At 44.0% G+C, this 23027-nt stretch overlaps 2 protein-coding genes and 1 long non-coding RNA gene across 3 annotated transcripts in view; 2 read left to right on the forward strand and 1 right to left on the reverse strand.

Annotated features, from left to right (window-relative positions):
• The window catches only part of LOC310777967 (ATP-binding cassette sub-family C member 12-like), a gene marked incomplete at both ends in the record, with an annotated part of 450252 nt that overhangs the window by 360706 nt on the left and 66519 nt on the right, over positions 1–23027 (forward strand). The window lies entirely within an intron of this gene.
• Positions 1–23027, forward strand: part of LOC310778756 (uncharacterized protein) — a gene marked incomplete at its 3' end in the record, with an annotated part of 111486 nt that overhangs the window by 61997 nt on the left and 26462 nt on the right. The window lies entirely within an intron of this gene.
• LOC310779039 lies at positions 20773–21669 on the reverse strand. The gene is made up of 3 exons (XR_014552800.1): positions 21347–21669; positions 21035–21189; positions 20773–20925 (listed from the first exon to the last, which is right to left on the reverse strand). It is a non-coding gene; the product is annotated as an uncharacterized lncRNA (long non-coding RNA).

The following is a 23027-nucleotide window of genomic DNA, read 5'->3' on the forward strand; positions in this document are numbered from 1 at the left end:
GTGCCAAAGGGATCCTGACTGACATCTACTAGCTCCGCCTCTCCAGGAAGACCTGGGAGAGAGAGACGAATGGGAGGAAGCAAACAGTCACTGAACCCATACATATAAAAGTAGGGGGGACATGTCAGAGAATTCCTATTCTGGAATGGGACCCTATGGCAGCCATCTTACCTGGGTCAGATGGAGGCCTGATGGGTGAGGGTGAGGGTTTAAGGCAGGGGTGGGCAATTATTTTTCATGGGGGGCCACATGAGAAACCCAGATTGTTGCTGGGGGCCGAACAAATATTGTCATGCCGTAACCCATGGATGGGCAACTTTGATGATAGAGAGGGCCATAAAAAATGTCCTCGCTACCAGGTTTTGCTGAGGGTCAAACGGTGCCAGCGCGAAACATTTGGTGCATTTGAAGCCAGGTTTAGAGGATTAACTCATTTTAAATTAACAGTTGTGATGTCATTATTCAGTCTTAACCACCAACATTTGATCCTTTTCTCATTCACTCCTATGTCACCACCTGCTCTCAGGGCTTGAAATTAACTTTTTTGACCACCTGCCAATATGGCTGCTAGATTTTAAAGTTACCAGCCAATTAGAATTTCCACTAGCCGAAATGTTTTTCTTGAAATAAACCAGAATATGAGTGGGTTAATTTAAGCACAAGTATTAGTAAGTGGCCCCGGATGATCAAAGCCAGCTGTGTTGAGGGTCACACGAACAAAAATGCACTCTTGAAGCTAAATAAATCCAAAACCAATGAGTTAATTATTAAAATTTCTACTTCAATGTAGCCTTTTAGTCATAAAGATTATTGAAAGATATTACCATATTCCAGACTGAAATGCTATAACAGAAGTGGCGTATTGGCCAGAATGACATGAACATTTGGACACTTATTCAGCAGGTATCTTGCATGTTGCGTTCAGGTGCACTGTGGAAAAAAAAAAAAAAAAAAAAAAATGCAATTCCATCGCGGGCCACACAGGTGGCGCCCGCGGGCCGTATTTTGCCCATGTGTGGTTTAAGGCATGGCCGTCTGCAGAGGGGCCGCTCTCTGGGTGTGGAGCAGAGGAGGGGCTTTGTGCGTGTGCTGTGGGGTCTGATGTTGTGGTCACTGGGAGAAAGAAGGAGGCAGAGGAAGAAAGCTGATGGTTATAACATACTGTATACTGAGAACATTTATGTATCACACACACACTATTCACCTAGTTCAGTGATTCCCAAACCGTACGTACGCGAGGCTCCACCCGGTGGTATGCAAGAGCCTTGCTGACTGCCATCAGCCAATCGGCAAATAAGATGTTTGTCTGTTGTGTGTCGCATCTATTTTGCGCTGGCTAAATGTTGCGTGGGTTATTTGCGGTATGACTGGAACAACTGTAGCTTACCCAGCTCCAGAGCATGACTGGCATCTGGTGCTGTGCGCACGTGTTGGTTTGTTTTCAAATAAAGGTGAAACGTGGGACGTATTTCACTGTCTCGGGGAGAGACCCGTTGTTATGGAATGGAAATTGCACCAATAAGTTGTCTTAAAAGAATGTATTCAGCCAAAACATATACCCATGTCAACTGCATTACAGGAGGACTGCCATCATCTCAGTATACATGATGTATGTATAGAATACACAGGATTATGGGGAGGTACGGTGGTGCAGTGGTAAGCACTATCGCCTCACAGCTCGAAGGTCGTGGGTTCGATTCCCACCTGGGGACGAGGTGAACGCTGAAGGAATGCGTGCCCGTCCGCATGTCCTCGAGTGCCCACCGCCCGGGTGGGGTCGGCAAAAGGGCCTTTCTGTGGGGAGTTTGCATGTTCTCCCCGTGCCTCCCGGGGGTTTCCTTCATATAGGAACCCCCTTCACAAAAACATGCAATATCCTGGTTGCTAGTGTGGTTCCTCCTCTGGTCGTTAAGGGCGCCTGTTCAGAGGGAGGGGAACTGGTTGGAATAGCGTGAACCTCCCACGTGCTATGTCCTACCGGTGAAGCTTCCTCTGTCAGGTGAAAAGAAGCGGCTGACTGACTGCCCATGTCTCGGAGGAAGCATGGAATCAGTCTCGGCACTCCCCAGATCGGCAGAGGATGGAGTAGCAACCAGGATTGAGAAATCAAATGAGCACTAATGGGGGATAAAATGGGATAAAAAATCGGGAAAAAAAAAAAAAAAAGAATACACAGGATTATGGATGCAGTGAAGATTCAACAGTTGTCATGGATTCTTATACAGTAACAGTAGGCAGAGAGGAGAGAGAGGGGAGGGATGGCGCCATGTCTGTCTTCTTCTGCGTGTTTAGCTTTTTAGCTTCTACAGTGGCAGAACGCAGTGACCTTCTCAATGCCAGTAGAGATAGCAGATTAGCCGTCTGTCTGTAGAATGGTACTTATGATTATGGTGTCTGCCCATGTGTGACAATGAAACCATAGTTAATAACTTATACCAATAATTATGTGTATGCAATTATTGATTATGAAATGACTTTATATAACACCAGTGATATGCAGTTTCCAGTGACACGTCAAGAGGAGGTAACGTACTACAAGCAAGACATTTATTTAACGCGTCAAATCTCATCGGCCATTTGAAAAGCAGACATGAAGAAGACATGAAAGCATCACATTGTGATGCAGCCACGTGCGCCTAGGACATCTGATGATGTTATGGTGTGTTGAATGTACCAGTCAGGCTCGGGAATTCCAGTGCTTTGGCGACCAAAAAACCACAGCATAGCTATAAAAAATAAGAATAAAATAAATAAATAAACAGCTATCGGCCAAATTGTTATTTTAGACATCCATATCGGCCCAGAATTTCACAATCGGTTCCTCCCTAGTTGTTAATTAGCCTTTCTGATGACATGTTTGAATCTTCCGCAGTGGGAAGTGGTACTTGGGCATTTTGGTTTGGTACATAGTGGTACTAACATGGTCTGAAAAGTTTGGGAACCTCTTGACCTAGTTGGTAGGTGGACTAACAGATCGACTGGCTGAGTGCGTATTCAGTTTCTTTACCTTTGAACGGTAATCCTGTGACATTGTGGAGCCGGTGGAGAGTCGTCGTAGACACTCTCGCTGCTGATCAGAGCCTGCAGGTGCCTTATATGGTCTTTTGTAGGTACTAGCTTCCTCGTCTTGCTGCTGAAACACAGACAGACACACAGATCATCTCAGACTCCTGATGAGTCACTTAGACACAACAAGTGAGGAAAATAGGCTTCTGAAATCCCCCCCAATTCCAACCCTTAGATGCTGAGTGCCAAGCAGGGAGGCAAATGGGTCCCATTTTTATAGTCTTTGGTATGACTCGGCCGGGGATCGAACTCAGGACCTCCCAGTCTCAGGGCGGACACTCAAACCACAAGGCCACTGAGCTGGTTGCCCCACACACACACACTGCTACCCCCCCCCCACCCCACACTGCTGCCCCCCACACACACACACTGCTGCCCCCCACAAACACACACTGCTGCCCCCCCCCACACACACACAGCTGCCACCCCACACACACACGCACACTACTGCCCCCCCCACACACACACGCACACTGCTGCCCCCCACACACACTACTGCCCCCCCCACACACACATGCACACTGCTGCCCCCCCCACACACATGCACGCACAGCTGCCGCCCCACACACACACGCACACTACTGCCCCCCCCACACACACACGCACACTGCTGCCCCCCCCCACACACACACACACACTGCTGCCGCCCCACACATACACGCACACTGCTGCTGCGTGCTGCCCCCCCCACACACACACACGCACACTGCTGCCCCCCACAAACACACACACTGCTGCCCCCCCCCCACACACACACGCACACTACTGCCCCCCCCACACACACACGCACACTGACTTGAATTGAGTTTACCTGCGCTGTACAGGTGTCCTGTGTACCTGCGCTGTACAGGTGTCCTGTGAGGTGATGAGTGTACCTGTGCTGTACAGGTGTCCTGTGAGGTGAATGCATTTCTTGTTATTGTGCTCTTGGCTTTGAGTGTTCAGGTGGCTGTGCTGTAAATCATGTTGAGATGCAGGTGAATGTCTTAGTCAGGCCTGGATCAACACAGTGTGCTGCCCAGCTGCCCTAGGGTGACGTGAGGTCACTTGAAATTACCTCCTTCCTCAATTTGACAAGCAAAAAAGTGACATTTACTATGCCAATAAAGAGCATACATTTACATTAACTTAAACAATACAGACTCAACACACACATACTGCAGACAATTTAAGACAATAGCTACCAAACAACAAATTACAATACTTTACCTATATGTATGACAGTAGGATGAGTGTAACAGCTCTGATCTCATAACGCTGCGTAATGAAAGCAGTCTAAAACCAGCCCAGCTCCGTGCTGAAAGGGTGCACACTGCGCTGTATGCGGTGATATTCCCGTGTTTGATTTTTTTAAATATATATATTATTTTCATTCCAACAACATATGAACAAAACAAACAAACAAGCTCATACACAGGAAAGGGGGAAAAAAGGAAAGAAAAACATACATACCAAGAAAAAGTTATTGCTTATACAGCAAATAAAAGACAAATTGAAGTAAACAAAAATTAGAATCTACGTACGTAGATAATACAAAAGTATTACGTATTGCGAATACTTTTGTGTATTTTGTCATTTGATGGAGAAAGATAAGATCTCATTTGTATCAAAATACTTTCAGACCTTGCATTTTGTGTATTTTAAATACATAAAATATATAGTTTTTTAATTCGGTGTCATTCTATTCTCAAATTGACACATTTTAAACATTGACACAAGTTTAACTGTGGTATTAAAAAAAACACAATTTGTGATGTCACTTCTACTCCATCTCCGATTGGCTTACCCTCAGAAGAAATGTCGCGGGTCGAGACTGATTGGTGACTTTGGGTTGGGAAGTGACTATGTACCCAGAGACAATAAGTGGTGTATGGTGTATACTGTATTTGACTAACCTTGACTCCTAGGTGATCCTCCCTCTGCCCCGTAGGAGAGGTGCCGCCATGCCCATAAAAGGAGAACGCCGAGATGGCCCAGCAGACCGGGGGAGAGGCAGGTTTGTACCTGCCGAGATTTGCATCCCTGTTTTTAAATTAAAACAGCCCCAAAATATGGTGGGGGTGCAATTCTCGGCGGGGGTGCAAAACTCGCCATGACACCGGCTGCTCCTGCCAGCCGCCCACCACGGCGGACCTGTGGCTGTGACCTGCTGTCCCGGTGTCATGCTAATTGTGGTTACATGCTGCCACTCCGACATGCTGCCACTCCGACGTTCTGCCACTCCGAAATATCGGCACTCCGAAATATTGCCACTCAGAAATCCCACCACTCCGATTTCCATAAGGTCCGCCACTCCGAACTTGATTTGACTGTCTGTGAAAGCTGCTGTATAAACATAACTTATTTATTTACTTAGTGGTGAAAGGAAAACCGAGGCGGTGTGCAGCGTGTCGGTGGAGCTAACCTCTCCCAGCCCCACGCCAAAACCTAACCTCCCCCCATGCCTAAACCTAACCTCCCCCAGACCCTAACCCAAAACCTAACCTCTCCCACCCCCACGCCTAAACCTAAGGTCGACATAGCGGGTGGACACTACAAAAACAGTAGTAATCAAGTAGGCTAAATAGCCTTCAGAAAGCATCAGTAAATTTGTGCCATATTACACAATATCCAAACTTCGGAAGTGCGGCTCTTTTAGAAAAACGAGGAAGGGCCGACATTTCGAATAATGAAGGCAGGAATTTTCGTAATGGTGGGGCCTATGCAAAAAAGGTGAACGACCGCCAGTCCGAATAATGGAAGTTAACGTTCGGAGTGGCAGGGCTTCGGAAAGGCGGACAGTTACCGCTAATTGTCTGGGTAGACGTGATCTCCAAGCCAGGGGGTCTGTCCTGGCTCATGGAGACCGACTTTGATGCATAAAATCCGCATCGAGGTGACTTCCATGCTTGGGGCTCTCTTCTGGCTCATGGAGGCCGACTTTGGTGCTTAAAATCCGGCTACAGGTGACCTCGAGGCCTGGGGTCTCTCCTAGCTTTATGGAGGGGGAGGCAAGTCTCGGCGGTTTGTACCTGCCGAGATTTGCATCCCTGTTTTTAAGTTAAAACAGCCCCAAAATGTGGTGGGGATGCAATTCTCGGCGGGGGTGCAAAACTCGGCATGACACCGGCACTGACGTTCTCCGCCTCGCATACTGGTATCACCTGACCGGACCTCTGCACCTGGCCAGCGCTGCTGCGGCCTCCTGTCCCGTCCTCGCGCCGCCGTGGGGGATTGGATAGCCCAAGCCTGCGGAGAAAGCCTGACCCCTCTCTCATGTCCTGAAGAGGGATAAGTAGCATTTATATTCTCCCAACTCAACCGAGGAGGAAGAGAGCGCGCGCTCTCATAGCTGTGAGTTGGGACGGACGTTTTAATCAATGACTTTCTTTTGTTTCTTGCTAGTGATTGTCTACATGTAAATGCAGCTCGCACTCATTATAGCCTATTACAGGACATTGCATTTAGTCTATGGGGATTGCTCTTCCTAGACCCACCTCCTCTTGTCATCTGTTTGCTGTGCCCGCCATAATTGATGATTGCAGTGATTTCTTTTGCAGCGTGGCTGCCGTAACCTAGCAGTGTGAAGTGAATTTCTGTGCAGTGTGTCTGCCGTTATTATCCTGGTTGTAGTGGTTCTTTTGCAGTGTGCCTGCCTTATTGCAGTGGAGTGGAAATACGAGTGACTTATAATGATAAATCTTTCTGGATCTAAAACCCAGTTTTGGAGTGTGCTGTGCTAAAACCACTTTGTAACAAGTTGCTGCAGGAGGGTTAATACAGTGGCAATTCCCCTAATGATTTTGAAACTGTTCATGTGATGACTTCATGACGTGCTGTGCTCACTTAAACTTTTATCTTTTAATTAGTTAAATAAAGCATTGTATATTTTTGTACTTTACTACTTCTTGTTGTTCTTTGGGGTCCAGATTTTAAACTGGTTTAGCCGCTTAGGCGACACAAACTCAACCACAAATCAGAGGCAGGGCGGGTCTTGAGTCAGACTTCACAAATCACTTCTTCATCTAAACTATTACGGAAAGCCTCGTGTCGGTGGAATATTCCCCCAGAGATAAGGTGCTAATCTGATGATTAGATATTGCATATTGCATGCTAAGGCAAGCTTACTGAATGACCCTAAAATACAAGAGGAAAGATTTAAACTGCAAATGCGGCAGTGAATGTGATTAAGGTTACCGTGCGCGGAAGCGGGAGGATGCGGGCAACTTGCACGTCAGGTGGAAACATGGAAGTGAAAGGGGGAAAAGTGACATGTTGGTAGTGAAAAACACTGAACTGAAACCTGAACTGAACGGAAACTTCAGCTGACACAGGCCTGCATCCTCAACGTCCCGCAGCAGCTCAATCTGGCTGGTTGGTCTCTCCTGTGCAGTGTGCAAGGAGAGATGGGTGAGATTTGAGAATGTGGAAAATGTATTACTTGGACAAATGGTTTCCAATACAATTTCTCCCGGAAGTGAATGTTTTGGTGTGGAGCTGTCCAAAGAGCAGAGTGTTAAGTGAAAAAGGACGGTGAACAGTGAGATCAAAATGATACACTGTCTGGAGTTGAAAAAGATTGAATCTTTTTGTCAGTTCGTCTTTACAAAAGAATCAAAAGACGAAGGTGACTATTTTGATGACTATCAACTATAAATATTTTGCCTAATATTTATAACCATGTGAAGATGGTTAAATCAAGCACTGGCCTATCTGCAAGTGAAACTGTTTATTGCATATCGTCGCCGATGAAAACCACTCAACTCTTTTTATTCACTTTTTATGATTTTTACTTTTTACTATTGATGGAATATATCCATTCGAGTGTGAACACAAGCGTACCCAAACACTGAAGTGGACTGCTATTTGTTTACTGCGTGATGACCAGTTATCCTATGGTTTAGACTTGGTTTGGAGGTAACAGTCAAGTCAAGGTAAACTTTATTATCCCATAGGGAAATTCAGGTGGTTGAAGGTGCAAAACCTAAAAACATATAAGAGCATAAAAAAGGGCAAATTCAGCCCCAGACCACGTGCGGCGTGTGGCAGCCGCGGGCGCAGGCATCCCTGGGTTGTGGCTAGATGGGGTCCAGCCACGGATGTTGTGATGTGAAATTGTGGCAATTGTTATTCCATGTAATTTGTGTTACTTCTTGTATAGTGTCATGATGAAAGCAAAGATACAACAGGGTGAGAAAAAGGATGCATCCCGCCAATATTCAAGTAGCCTCTAATAGACTGTGTGTGTGTGTGTGTGTGTGTGTGTGTGTGTGTGTGTGTGTGTGTGTGTGTGTGTGTGTGTAGGTGTGTGTGTGTGTGTGTGTGTGTGTGTGTGTGTGTGTGTGTGTGTGTGTGTGTGTGTGTGTGAGAGAGAGAGAGTGTGAGTCTCCCCCTCCAATGATGATCACAGGTACCCAATATGTTGCATGCATTTCTGATCACCAATACCATGATTATTATTTTTAGGGCTTTATAGCATGAATGAGAGATTAATAGAGGGGGGCAGCTATCATTGTTTTTGTAAAAACGGCAGCACTCAAAACATGCAATAATACAGTCCACAGCAACTAAGAAGGTCTACCCCCAAAACGCCCGGGTTACACACATTAAACTGGGACAGAGAGATGACTCCTACTAACAGTAGCCACAGGTAAGTTGGCCGCCCACAGTAACCCCAATAATAAATAGGCTATTTATTTACCCCTGTTTGACCCAATGTTTTTGTGTCTTTTAATCAATCACCTAAATATCACATTATATTATCATATATTCTCTTAATTGTATGATCTAATTTGATATCTTATAATGTATAATATATCATCTATATATAGATAGATTTATAGATAGCCTATATACAATTGGATCTGATCAGTGTAGTAGCTACATTATTGATGTAAAATGTTATTTTAGGGGTAAACATTTTATTGAATACTAGAAAATCTGGCCCTCACAAATATGTAATCAAATCTGTTTGAAAAGTCTGTAGGTGATTGGTATAATTATGTATTAGAAAACATTCACTTATATCCGTTCCGGACCCCATTCCGTTAGTTCAAGTTCAAGTTCAAGTTCAAGTTCAAGTTCAAGTTCAAGTTCAAGTTTATTAGTGTCCCAAAGGGCAAATTGAGTTGCAGCAGATAGGCATACAGATAACAACACAGACAAGAACAACACAAGTGGCATGTTAACATGTTACATGCATGTAGTTAAGAATAAATAAAAGTCAAAGTAAAACATCAAGGACCTTGATTGTGACACCCAATGACCGATAATGTGCAAGGTAGCATTAAAGTGCACAGCGATCAGTAAAGCGATCAGTTAGTGCCCCCCGATGGCTGACAAACTTTACTTCACAGCAGTGACCACAAACCCCTCTCCATTAAACAACCAATGGACAATTTGCGATGGCATTTAAACCTCCCTAAAGGGGTTCCATGTCATCCCCTGACCTGGACGATTTTGAATGACGTGAATTCACTTTCAATTCAAGAGAATGTATTTAAATCATGAGAGACCAGTGGGTAAAATTTGACAAGCAAGCTTTATTCACAAATAGCATGGAAAATGGTAAATGGCCTGCATTTATATAGAGCACTTTACAATCAGTAGGTACATTCACCCATTCATACACCGATGGTGGCAGGCTACCATGCAGGGTGCTGGCACACCATCAGGAGCAATTTGGGGTTCAGTATCTTGCCCAAGGACACTTTAACATGCAGACTGGAGGAGGCAGGAATCGAACCACCGACCTCTTTTATCCAAAGCGATTAGTGGACGACCTGCTTTACCTCCTGAGCTACAGCCGCCCCCAATGGCATGGCAACTAATTTTGGCGTAATGACTCCGTGGTAAGATGACCGTCTTCTTGTGGTGAGAGAGGAAGGCATCTGCTCAGTCTGGGATAGAGAATCCCCGTATGGAATTCTTCAGGAGTCAAGATGTTGGTGGTGTACTGGGGAGGTGGGTGGGGCGAAACACAGCTCCAGAGAAGACGAGCGGCCCAGGTACAGCCACCACTAAGGTGAACGGCCAGGAAGAGGCTGACGACGCGCTGACCATGGCTATATATACTGCCACGTCATAGGCTCAGCAGCGACGTCATAGCAGACATCATATTGACAGGGGCTGATTGGCTATTGAGGGTGGGGTGCTGAGTCACGAGACACGCGTCATAACAGATGTCACACTTGACTGATATCATGATAACGTGACTGGTCTCCATCTTGAAACTCGGTCGAGACCAACATGTGACTCATTCCCGTCAAACTTGCATCAGTGTGTTTTCTCTTGAATTGAAAGTGAAGTGAATGAAGGAAATGAAATATCTGGATGTCAAAACGAAAGAGAAAAAAGAGGATGTGGGAAAAAACAAGTGGAGCAGTTATTTTAGTAGGTATAGCCTGTGGGGGGATAGTTGAATAAATTCAGCTAGCAATGGTGTCACATTTTGTTGTTTTGTTGTTGTTAGTTAACCTGGCCTCAAACGTCCACTTGGACTCAAGGATGAACTGATTACATTTTGGTGGTCAAAGTTCAAGGTCACTATGACCTCTCACACACCCAATTTCCAAGCTCTGTAACGCAACATCACAGGAGCGCTTTGACGGAATTTCTTCCAATTTGCCTCAAATGGCGATTTGGACTCAAGAATGAACTAATGGCAGAGGCATAAGTCCGCGTTGCGGTCGTTCTAGTTTTCTATTCAAGATATATTTTGTAGACATTGTTACCAGAGCTTGTCAACAGGCAAGGCAGTCAACTGTTTGCGGCCCCAGGCCTTTAGGGGCCCCCGAAGGCTGATTTGGAATGACATAGGAAACCTGCCTAAAGGCCCCATGTCATTCCTGTCAAAAATAAATAATAATAATCCAAAAAGTTGCTTTTCAGGAATCAATCATACGGCCTTATCATGGGAGTGATGTCATTGTCAAGGATTGAAATAATACTGGATTATCAGTGAGATCACATCTATATGTTAGTAGCGCCTTTTAACTTTTAGTCAGTTCCAAAAAATAGTGACATATGAGATTACTGATTGAATCAGCGTCACAGAGAAAATATAATCAAAGTGTGTATTTTCTTGTGTGTATAAACTTAGTACTGAGTTATGCAATCTATTTTGTACATTGGTAGTTGCATATCCTCTAAATATTTGCTGCGTCTGATTGCATAACTCTCTCACTTCTGCCAAAGCCATTCCAGGGAATAGTCTGTTCCTCCCCCCTGCCGCCCACCACCCCCTCCTCCCCCCATGACATCTAGAAACGACACAGAAGTGCAGATAAGAGGCATGTAGTAGTCAAGTCAAGGTCAACTTTATTATCCCAGAGGGAAAGTCAGGTGGTCGAAGGTGTAAACATAAAAACATGTAAGAGCATAAAAAACATTGAATCACATGAGACATAACAGTTTCAGTTTCGTGTACTACATGTCTCTGTCCAGTGTGCACGCACGCACACACGCACACTCACACACACGCACGCATGCACGCACACACACACACACACACACACACACACACACACACACACACACACACACACACACACACACACACACACACACACACTCACACACACTCACAGACACACACAAGATAAAACATAATAGGCTACAGTGCGCTGTGCATACAGGTAGTTGTCAGCAGTGGTGTAGTGGTCCCTGGAGAAGTGGGGGTATGTATATATATATATATATATATATATATATATATATATATATATATATATATATATATATATATGGAGAAGTGGGGGTATGTATATATATATATATATATATATATATATATATATATATATATATATATATATATATATATATAAGCAATATAGCATGAGAGCCAGTGTGTTGTGGCATATATATCCCGCTGATCAGCTGTTATCCCACGAGGCCGCAGGCCGAGTGGGATAACTGCTGAGCAGCGGGATATATGCCACAACACACGCAGCTCGAGTGCTATATTGCTTTTATAAAACGGTTTCCAAGTATGATAATATAATAATAATAATAATACTATAAGTCCGACTGGCATGGCATTCTGATAGAGTCAGTTGAAACACTACTGTAAGGCGGGACCTCTAGCAAGAAGATAGACGTGTGGGTGATTTGATTGGATCGTTCTGGAGACTGAAGTTGACATTGGCCAATCCTGGCGCTTGCTGAGAAGCTGAGAGCTTTCTGCAAAGCCCGACACCAACTAACGTTACGTCTTATTTAGAAATGCGGGGTTAACAGCCTTTTTTTTGCAAAGAAGACATTAGCCCGCGTCTATTCTTGTACAAAACATAATTTTCTGCAAAGTATTAGTAAAGTTATAAGCAAAGATCGATTCACAAGGATCTGACAGCTGTCTCCGCCATTTTGTTTTTTCTACATTGTCATTTGAGGTAACCAAAGCCTTTTAGTAAGAGAGTTGCGCCATCATGCGTCATGGCTCTTCAAATAATAATCAATGGCCATGGGTTATGAGAGTGGTATACGGTATTTATACCATGGCTGTGAACCAATCAGATTGCTTGATTTGAGAGAGCCGTTTTATAAATGTATATAACTATACTACTTTTGCTGGACAGTCATTATTGGTGTCTACTAAAACAACAACATTGTGATTGAATTACAATGTAACAATGGAAACATAATCTGAACATTTCTGTATTTAGTTAATTGATACAAAAATGTCAGACCAACTCACTCAGTTAATTTGAAACCAAGTAGCTACCAAAATAATGGAAGCATTCAAGTAATTGAGGGATGCATTATTATAGAAAGCAGGCTAAATTGCGCCCCCCCCCTCAATGTGACTGTTTCTCTCTTGACATACAGTAACAGGTTTTATTTTGAAAATCGACAGGATGTTTATTTTATTATTCTCGTGAATTCCTGCCCAGTTTGATCTGCTCTGTGCTGCTTGATGCAAAAAATACGTGAAAATACACAGGCCGATTTGTTTGGGGGAGCAGAGCAGAGAGCCGCTTCGGGGACGCCTCTGGTGGACACAGAGGTTCACTAACACACTAGACAGGCTGCGACCAGCTCCGGTGTCCGCCTCGCGGTCGTAATGCAAGGTTTCCTGGTGGAATCTCAATCTGCCCGGCAGAGACTTTAGGCAGAAAAGAGAAAAAACTTGAATGGATGCGCATCAGGGGCGATTTAGAAGTGAGTAGATCAGTGTTGTAGCTACATTACTGATGTAAAATGTTATTTTAGGGGTAAAAAATGTCAAAGAAAATATTGAATACTAGAAAATCTGGCCCTCACAAACACAACAAAGAAAACATCATCATGCAATCAAATCTGTTTGAAAAGTCTGTAGGTGATTGATATAAATTAATTATGGATTAGAAAACATTCACTTTAGTAAATCTAACCCCCAATCCGTTAGGACCCCCCGACAGCTGACAGACTTTACTTCACAGCAGTGATCACAAACCCCTCTCCATTAAACAACCAATGGACAAGTTGCAATGACATTTAAACCTCCCTAAAGGGGTTTCATGTCATCGAAAGTGAATGAAGGAAATGAAATATCTGGATGTCAAAACAAAATAGAAAAAAGAGGATGTGGGAAAAAAACAAGTGGAGCAGATACTGATTAGGCAGATAACTAAATGCTGTTATTTTAGTAGGTATAGTCTGTGGGGGGATAGTTGGATAAATTCAGCTAGCAATGGTGTCACATTTTGTTGTTTTGTTGTTAGTTAACCTGGCTAAGCTAATAGTTAAGCTATGAATTGCTATGAAAGCAGGGCACACAATTAGCACCAGTCACTCACCACTCAGCAGCCAAATGCTGGTCAAATATAAATCTGCAAGTGGCTGCTAGGTAGATTTGATTCACTCACCACCAGAGATGGGAAGTAACAAAGTACAAATACTGTACTTAAGTAGATTTTTCAGGTATCTGTAGTTTACTGAGTATTTATTTTTCTGACAACTTTTTACTTTTACTCCCTACATTTTAACAAAAGTATCTGTACTTTCTACTCCTTACATTTTCAAAACAAGTGTGTTACTTTAGTTTTAATGCAGGACAACAACGATTAAAGAAAGACAGAGAAGAAACGGGGCAGAATGAATAGAGATAGCTCATTCCAGGCTCCACCAATAGTATAAAATGGCACTTGTCCGGTCGCCTAAATGTCAGCTTGTGATTAGTCTGGGCACCTTTCACCCCGCTTTTTGTCATGGGGGCGTAAACCACGGAACCAGAATGAACACCGGAAGGCAGTGCGCCAAAAAAACGTCTTTGTTGCCGTTAGCTTGACGTCTCTTTCCTCGATTAATTGTCTGATGCAAAGCTTCTGTATTGGCTTAAAAGATGTGAGATTGTGAATCCGCAATGTTTCTAAAATAACTTCTTCAAAAACTTTGTTCGGTACGTCCATCTTTTGTTTTGTTGTTTGCTGTTCTGATACTTGTGTCAAATTGTCAAGTTAACGTAAAAGTTGATGAGCTAGAAACGCTGCCCTTCCTGTCTAGGGCGGGCTCTAGGCCGGAACCAGGTAGGGTGACAAAATCAATAGACCCTTCTCACGGGGGCCATTTTGTGTCGAGAAGCCAGGGTAAACACAGGTGCAAGCAAAACACTAATGAGGGTTTCCAACTTCCATGATTGGGATTTGGAAACCCTCATTAGTGTTTTGCTTGCACCTGTGTTTACCCTGGCTTCTCGACACAAAATGGCCCCCGTGAGAAGGGTCTATAGTGAACGGAAGCCAGGCTCTTTCTCGCCGAGAAGAGCCAGGTGACGCGAGGTTAGCTTGATTGGCTCTCTGTCAATGTTATGAAACTTCATTGGCTAGACAGTCTCCTAAGGGGGCGTGGACATAACGTGGAAAAGAAGTGCACAGTCCACCCACCACACCACATGTATCGATGTATCAGAACGACGCACTAAACATGAGATCACTCGGTCGCACTGAGAAATTGCGTCTGTGAATAATGTGATGTCCATGTCAGCCAGAGGAACCAGCAATATGAGCGGCGATGCCGAAAGTGAAGTTGGAGTTGTCAACACTAGGAGCCAGATGAACCAGAGGCTCTGGCAGTGTAGCATTTTTTTTCAAGTCTCTTGTTTACATGGTGTAATAGTTATAATCTGATCAGACACTAGTTAGTAAGATTTTGAAAAGCATGGTGCATAAGGCTGGTGGAGATGGAGGGAACTGAAGGTGAAAATATATGAGCGGTGGAGGAAGACGCAGAAGAAACGGTGGATGACAGGGAGGGGGAGAAGAGGTGGAAGAAAATGTTTAAAGTGTTCAGATTGTCCGTTACACTTCATTGTTTACATTGACCTCCTTTTAGGGGAGAGAAGGAACAAGTAATAATAGCTTAATTACACCTGAAGTGTGTTTTGTTGTTTCTGTATTTCAGTTGAATGTTTCAGCTTCACATTTGTCTGCTGAAAGTGGAAAGTTTCTATGTGCTGATTAAACATCTGATTTCAAGAGGTGGGCCTACAAGCATGATTCATCACATCACAGCTTGGAAACAAATCCTGGTCCAATATTCAACTTACACAAGTATAATAATAAGCCCCTAGACCACATACACATACACATACACATACACTGAGGTTCAAAAACACAGGACAAGCACAAGCACAGGGTATAGTTCTTGCACAAAGGATAGTTAGCCTACATCTTGACTTGTGTTTTTGAATCTCAGTGTATGTGCTCTGGAGGCTTCCATAAAGTAGGAGACACCTACAGTATATCCAACAGTTAAACTTTTGTAATTAACTATTTGCATAATTATATATCCTGGAAATATTAATGATGGAGGAATAGATGTAATTTTAAGGATTTTAATGGGATAATTTGACTGTTTTTGTGGAAAAACCACAGCACATATTATTAATCAAAGTAGAGTTTTAAGATGTATAAACACATGTTTGTAGGAGATATTTTAAGTTCAATAGTCTTCAAATTATATTATTAATATGACGTGAGGTTCAGTTAGCCTTGCACAGAAACATCTGGTAAAAATACTTTTTACTTTTACTCTTTGAGTACATTTCAGAGCCTGTACTTTTTTACTTGGACCCTCACTGCCTGGAGCTCACTGGGGAGTCCAAAGCTGGGGCCCGCGGCCCTCAGGCTCGACGCCGAGGACCAAGTCGGGGTCCCCAGGCCCAGTGCACCCCTGGGCGGGATACAACACCCAGGCATGGACCCTCACTGCCTGGAGCTCACTGGGGAGTCCAAAGCTGGGGCCCGCGGCCCTCTGGCTGGACGCCGGTCACCAAGTCGGGGTCCCCAGGCCCAGTGCACCACAACACCCAGGCATGGACCCTCACTGCCTGGAGCTCACTGGGGAGTCCAAAGCTGGGGCCCGCGGCCCTCTGGCTGGACGTTATGCCTACCCCACACTACAGGATAATTTGCAAGATTATGGTCAAGATTCCCCCCTCCCGATTTTCTCGGGGGTGCTCCCGATTTGATGCGCGTCGGGCAGATAATCTTCCCAAAAGATCCTGTAGTGTGTGGAGTTCAAAGATTCACAATCGGGAAGACTGCCTCTTCCCGATTGTCAATCGGGCATATCTAACATGTTAGATATTTACAACCCGACAGGCGATTGCATCTTGAGCAGAGAGCCAGTAGTAGCTGCGTTTCCATTACAGTTTTTCGCAAAATAATCTGGTCCGTCCGCAGCCCCGCACAGAAACAAAGAACGAGGAAATTGTCATCGAGGTGAAATACCCGTGCGTCTTTGAACGGGACGGAAAACTAATGCTATACTGCAAAGCATGTAGCCTACAACAAGCGCTTAGGTCTCATATGCTTCCCGCATCGGCAGTGTCCGCACGGAAAAGTGAGTCAAATCAGCAGACGCCCCCTCCACAAGGCACCTGTGCAGACGGTTTTCGCCTGGCCGTGCACAGTAGGCCTACACCCCGAATGGACGCGGCTGTCCGCGCAAATATTAGTTAAACAAATCCTTTCAGTGCAAATGCATTATAAAAACAAAAAATAAGATTTGTTTAGAAAACGAAATGACACAAATGTATTATTATTATTATTATTATTATTATTATTATTATTATTATTATCATTATTACTACTACTACACCCGGTGCGCACACTGAATAGGCATTTTAAAAGTTAACGTCGAGCCCTTCTTCCAAGGTAAATCTTCGGCATAATCTTCTAGTGTGTGGGGTTGCGTTTGAACAGACGCGATTGTGTGTGTGTCCCAAGATTGAAATGTTAAAAAATCGGCTCTCTCTGTCCTGTAGTGTGTGGGGTCTCAAGATTTTTATAATCTTCAAGGATTTCTGCCGACGGCCAGACACCAGCGCCCCTCCAGCGCTGATGTGGTACTTAGAGAGGGAAAATTCTTGGCGGCTTGCCGATGGCCTGCCGCTGCTAGCCCTCCAGCGGCATTCCGCCAGAGTGAAGGTAGCGGCGTTCCTCCAGTGGGCCGCTGGATGGCCGCTGAAGGAATGCCACCGCCGCTCTGCCGCTCAAAATGCGATTGCGGGCCACCAGAGGCAGCGGCAGATTGCTAGCTGGGAACCTAGCAGTGTGAAGTGAATTTCTGTGCAGTGTGTCTGCCGTTATTATCCTGGTTGTAGTGGTTCTTTTGCAGTGTGCCTGCCTTATTGCAGTGGAGTGGAAATACGAGTGACTTAAAATGATAAATCTTTCTGGATCTAAAACCCAGTTTTGGAGTGTGCTGTGCTAAAACCACTTTGTAACAAGTTGCTGCAGGGGGGTTAATACAGTGGCAATTCCCCTAATGATTTTGAAACTGTTCATGTGATGACTTAATGACGTGCTGTGCTCACCTAAACTTTTATCTTTTAATTAGTTAAATAAAGCATTGTATATTTTTGTACTTTACTACTTCTTGTTGTTCTTTGGGGTCCAGATTTTAAACTGGTTTAGCCGCTTAGGCGACACAAACTCAACCACAAATCAGAGGCAGGGCGGGTCTTGAGTCAGACTTCACAAATCACTTCTTCATCTAAACTATTACGGAAAGCCTAGTGTCGGTGGAATATTCCCCCAGAGATAAGGTGCTAATCTGATGATTAGATATTGCATATTGCATGCTAAGGCAAGCTTACTGAATGACCCTAAAATACAAGAGGAAAGATTTAAACTGCAAATGTGTACAGTGAATGTGATTAAGGTTACCGTGCGCGGAAGCGGGAGGATGCGGGCAACTTGCACGTCAGGTGGAAACATGGAAGTGAAAGAAGGAAAAGCGACATGTTGGTAGTGAAAAACACTGAACTGAAACCTGAACTGAACGGAAACCTCAGCTGACACAGGCCTGCATCCTCAACGTCCCTCAGCAGCTCAATCTGGCTGGTTGGTCTCTCCTGTGCAGTGTGCAAGGAGAGATGGGTGAGATTTGAGAATGTGGAAAATGTATTACTTGGAAAAATGGTTTCCAATACAATTTCTCCCGGAAGTGAATGTTTTGGTGTGGAGCTGTCCAAAGAGCAGAGTGTTAAGTGAAAAAGGACGGTGAACAGTGAGCTCAAAATGATACACTGTCTGGAGTTGAAAAAGATTGAATCTTTTTGTCAGTTCGTCTTTACAAAAGAATCAAAAGACGAAGGTGACTATTTTGATGACTATTAACTATGAATATTTTGCCTAATATTTATAACCATGTGAAGATGGTTCAATCAAGCACTGGCCTATCTGCAAGTGAAACTGTTTATTGCATATCGTCGCCGATGAAAACCACTTAACTCTTTTTATTAACTTTTTATGATTTTTACTTTTGACTATCGATGGAATATATCCATTCGAGTGTGAACACAAGCGTACCCAAACACTGAAGTGGACTGCTATTTGTTTACTGCGTGATGACCAGTTATCCTATGGTTTGGACTTGGTTTGGAGGTAACAGTCAAGTCAAGGTAAACTTTATTATCCCATAGGGAAATTCAGGTGGTTGAAGGTGCAAAACCTAAAAACATATAAGCGCATAAACAAGGGCAAATTCAGCCCCAGACCACGTGCGGCGTGTGGCAACCGCGGGCGCAGGCATCCCTGGGTTGTGGCTAGATGGGGTACAGCCACGGATGTTGTGATGTGAAATTGTGGCAATTGTTATTCCATGAAATTTGTGTTACTTCTTGTATAGTGTCATGATGAAAGCAAAGATACAACAGGGTGAGATAAAGGATCCATCCCCCAATATTCAAGTAGCCTCTAATTGTGTGTGTGTGTGTGTGTGTGTGTGTGTGTGTGTGTGTGTGTGTGTGTGTGTGTGTGTGTGTGTGTGTGTGTGTGAGAGAGAAATTTGGGCTAAGGCCAGAAATCCTTACGGACTTCTACAGAGGCACCATTGAAAGCCTGCTGACTGGCTGCTTCACCACCTGGTACGGGACCTGTACCACCATGGACCGCAGGGCGCTACGGAGAGTGAGACGCGCGGCCCAGCACGTAACAGGATGTGAGTTGCCAGATCTGCATGAACTGTATAAACAGCGGTGCCTCAGGAGGTCCCTGAAGATCATCAAAGACACAAACCATCCCCACAACAGCCTGTTCTCCCTGTTACCCTCAGGGAGAAGATACAGGGTTCCAAAAGCACGCACAAATCGCTTGAGGAACAGTTTCTTCCCGCAGGCCACGAGACTCCTTAACATACACAAATAGTGTAGTAGCCGTACTGTACCGCACTGTAGCTGCTACCATAACGTATGTCTAATGTTTAATTGTATGTTAATAAGGAATATGCTATTTGCACCTGTATGTCAAATACGCCGAATTTAAAATGTTTAAGCACGTCTAAAGTATGCACATGACATGTGCACCTATGTGCAGTGAATATGCCACTGTCTCTGACTTGTCTTATCACTATACTGCCTTATTGCTTGTTGTGTCTCTTGTTGTTTTTGCACTCATATGCCCTGTTATATTTGTACTATGTTGTAAACGGAGTCCACAGCACAAGAATTTCACACGTGATACTTGTACCATGGAGTGACAATAAAAATCTTGAATCTTGAGCCTCTAATAGACTGTGTGTGTGTGTGTGTGTGTGTGTGTGTGTGTGTGTGTGTGTGTGTGTGTGTGTGTGTGTGTGTGTGTGTGTGTGTGTGTGTGTGTGTGTGAGAGAGAGAGAGAGAGAGAGAGAGAGAGAGTGTGAGTGTGAGTGAGTGTGAGTCTCCCCCTCCAATGATGATCACAGGTACCCAATATGTTGCATGCATTTCTGATCACCAATACCATGATTATTATTTTTAGGGCTTTATAGCATGAATGAGAGATGAATAGAGGGGGGCAGCTATCATTGTTTTTGTAAAAACAGCAGCACTCAAAACATGCAATAATACGTCCACAGCAACTAAGAAGGGCAACCCCCAAAACGCCCGGGTTACACACATTAAACTGGGACAGAGAGATGACTCCTACTAACAGTAGGGTTGGGTACCGTTCACATTTGAATCGATACCGGTACTGTACCGGTACCTGGAATTCGGTACGGTACCAAAAACGGTACCTTTTTCGATACTTTTTTGAGTAAAAAAAAAAAAAAAAAAAAAAAAAAATTTTTTTTGCTACAACAAAAATGTACAGTTTCTAAAAGAAATAAGTCCAAACTTCTCAATTTCAACATTGTTCTTTATTTAGATTTTTTTTTGTTTAGCAGCAGCACCCAACAAAATAAAACCCCTCCCTCCCTCCCTCCCTCCCTCTTCCCTCCCAAACCAAGAGTTTACTTATGGTAAATGGTAATGGTCTGCTCCATCCATCAGCGGTCACTGCAATATGGTCAACTGCCCTGAGTTCCTCCTTCACATTCTTCTTCTCAACACGACACCAAGCTGGAATAAGTGTGTTTGTGAGAAGGTCTCTGGAGGGAGGGGAGTATTTTGGGTTCAGGGTCCCTGTCATCTCCCTATATATAGACAATAAAAATAACTATTGTTAGTAACTTAGCTTACTCTATGAATATCACACACACACACACACATTATCACCCATTTATACATAAATAAATAATTTACCTGAACCATGGAGACTCCACCGTTGCGAAGGGCAACATGCCTTTTACAATGAAGGCAGTCACTGGCCCTGTGGCACTCATTTACTTTCTGCCGGGGTAAAGCTGCTTTCTTCGCCAGGGTGAAGGGTGTCTCCTGTGCGACTCTCACACGGTGGCCTAGCAAAGAAAGCAAGAGTGTAACGTTGAATAACACGTCTCACGGTGACACGAACTGAGGATAATAATAACGTTAGCAACGCTAGTTACGCTACTAAACATGCTAAGCTATAAGCTACAACTATCCAGCTAACGTTAGCTAATTAAATGACGTTACCTGATGTTGAAGAAGTCGACGCCTCACTTGCGACACTTGAAGTTTCGTCGTCGTCGCTGTCCGTTAAATAAAGGAAGCAGAGGAGCTGCTGGCTGTAGGTGCTTTGCTGCTGGTGGGGCTGCAGCGTCCACCCTCAGGCTATCGAACACTTTACAGTCTTCCGCATTTAAAAAGATTTTATGCTTGACCAAGTGTTTCCTCAAGTTAGAGGTGTTCCCCTGGCCAGCTTTGCACTTCGCATCGCAAATGTTACAGCGAGCGTTGTCTGAGTCTATCTTTGTGAAGTGTAGCCAGTGCCACACTTTGGACCGCAAGCGAGAGGCCATCTTCTTCTCTTCAGCTTGTTTTGGCAGTGACGTGATGACGTAACCCACCCTCGTGTGTGTTGCCTTCAAGTTTGCGTCGGAATTTCTATCTCGCTCGCTGTCTTTGTATCACTGAGATGCGTTCAAGTACCGACATTTTTAAATTATAATAGAAAAAAAAAAGTACCGAAATGAGGTACCGTTTCATGTCATGTGAACTGATACTCGGTAGTACCGCCCACTTTCGGTCGGTGCCTGTAAAAGTACCGAGTTCGGTACCCATCCCTAACTAACAGTAGCCACAGGTAAGTTGGCCGCCCACAGTAACCCCAAAAATAAATAGGCTATTTATTTACCCCTGTTTGACCCAATGTTTTTGTGTCTTTTAATCAATCACCTAAATATCACATTATATTATCATATATTCTCTTAATTGTTTTATATGATCTAATTTGATATCTTATAATGTATAATATATCATCAAAAAATAGTGACATATGAGATTACTGATTGAATCAGAAAATATATATCAAAGTGTATAAACTTTATACTGAGTTATGCAATCTATTTTGGACATTTGTAGTTGCATATCCTCTCAATTTCCTGCTTCTGATTGCATAACTCTCACTTCTGCCAAAGCTCTTCCAGCGAATAGTCTGTCCCCCCCCCCCATGACATCTAGAAATGACACAGAACTGCGGATAAACAAGAGGCATGTAACAGTAAAGTCAAGGTAAACTTTATCATCCCATAGGGAAATTCAGGTGGTCGAAGGTGCAAAACCTAAAGACATAAGAGCATAAAAGGGCAAATTCGGCCCCAGACCACGTGCGGCGTGTGGCCACCGCGGGCGCAGGCATCCCTGGGTTGTGGCTAGATGGGGTACAGCCACGGATGTTGTGATGTGAAATTGTGGCAATTGTTATTATTCCATGAAATTTGTGTTACTTCTTTCATAGTGTCATGACGAAAGCAAAGATACAACAGGGTGAGATAAAGGATACATCCCGCCAATATTCAAGTAGCTTCTAATAGACTGTGTGTGTGTGTGTGTGTGTGTGTGTGTGTGTGTGTGTGTGTGTGTGTGTGTGTGTGTGTGTGTGTGAGAGAGAGTGTGAGTCTCCCCCTCCAATGATGATCACAGGTACCCAATATGTTGCATGCATTTCTGATCACCAATACCATGATTATTATTTTTAGGGCTTTATAGCATGAATGAGAGATTAATAGAGGGGGGCAGCTATCATTGTTTTTGTAAAAACAGCAGCACTCAAAACATGCAATAATATAGTCCACAGCAACTAAGAAGGGCTACCCCAAAACGCCCGGGTTAAACTGGGACAGAGAGATGACTCCTACTAACAGTACCCACAGGT

Source organism: Poromitra crassiceps (genome assembly GCF_964638095.1).
Source record: "Poromitra crassiceps genome assembly, chromosome: 6".
In the NCBI taxonomy this organism is placed as follows: domain Eukaryota; kingdom Metazoa; phylum Chordata; class Actinopteri; order Beryciformes; family Melamphaidae; genus Poromitra; species Poromitra crassiceps.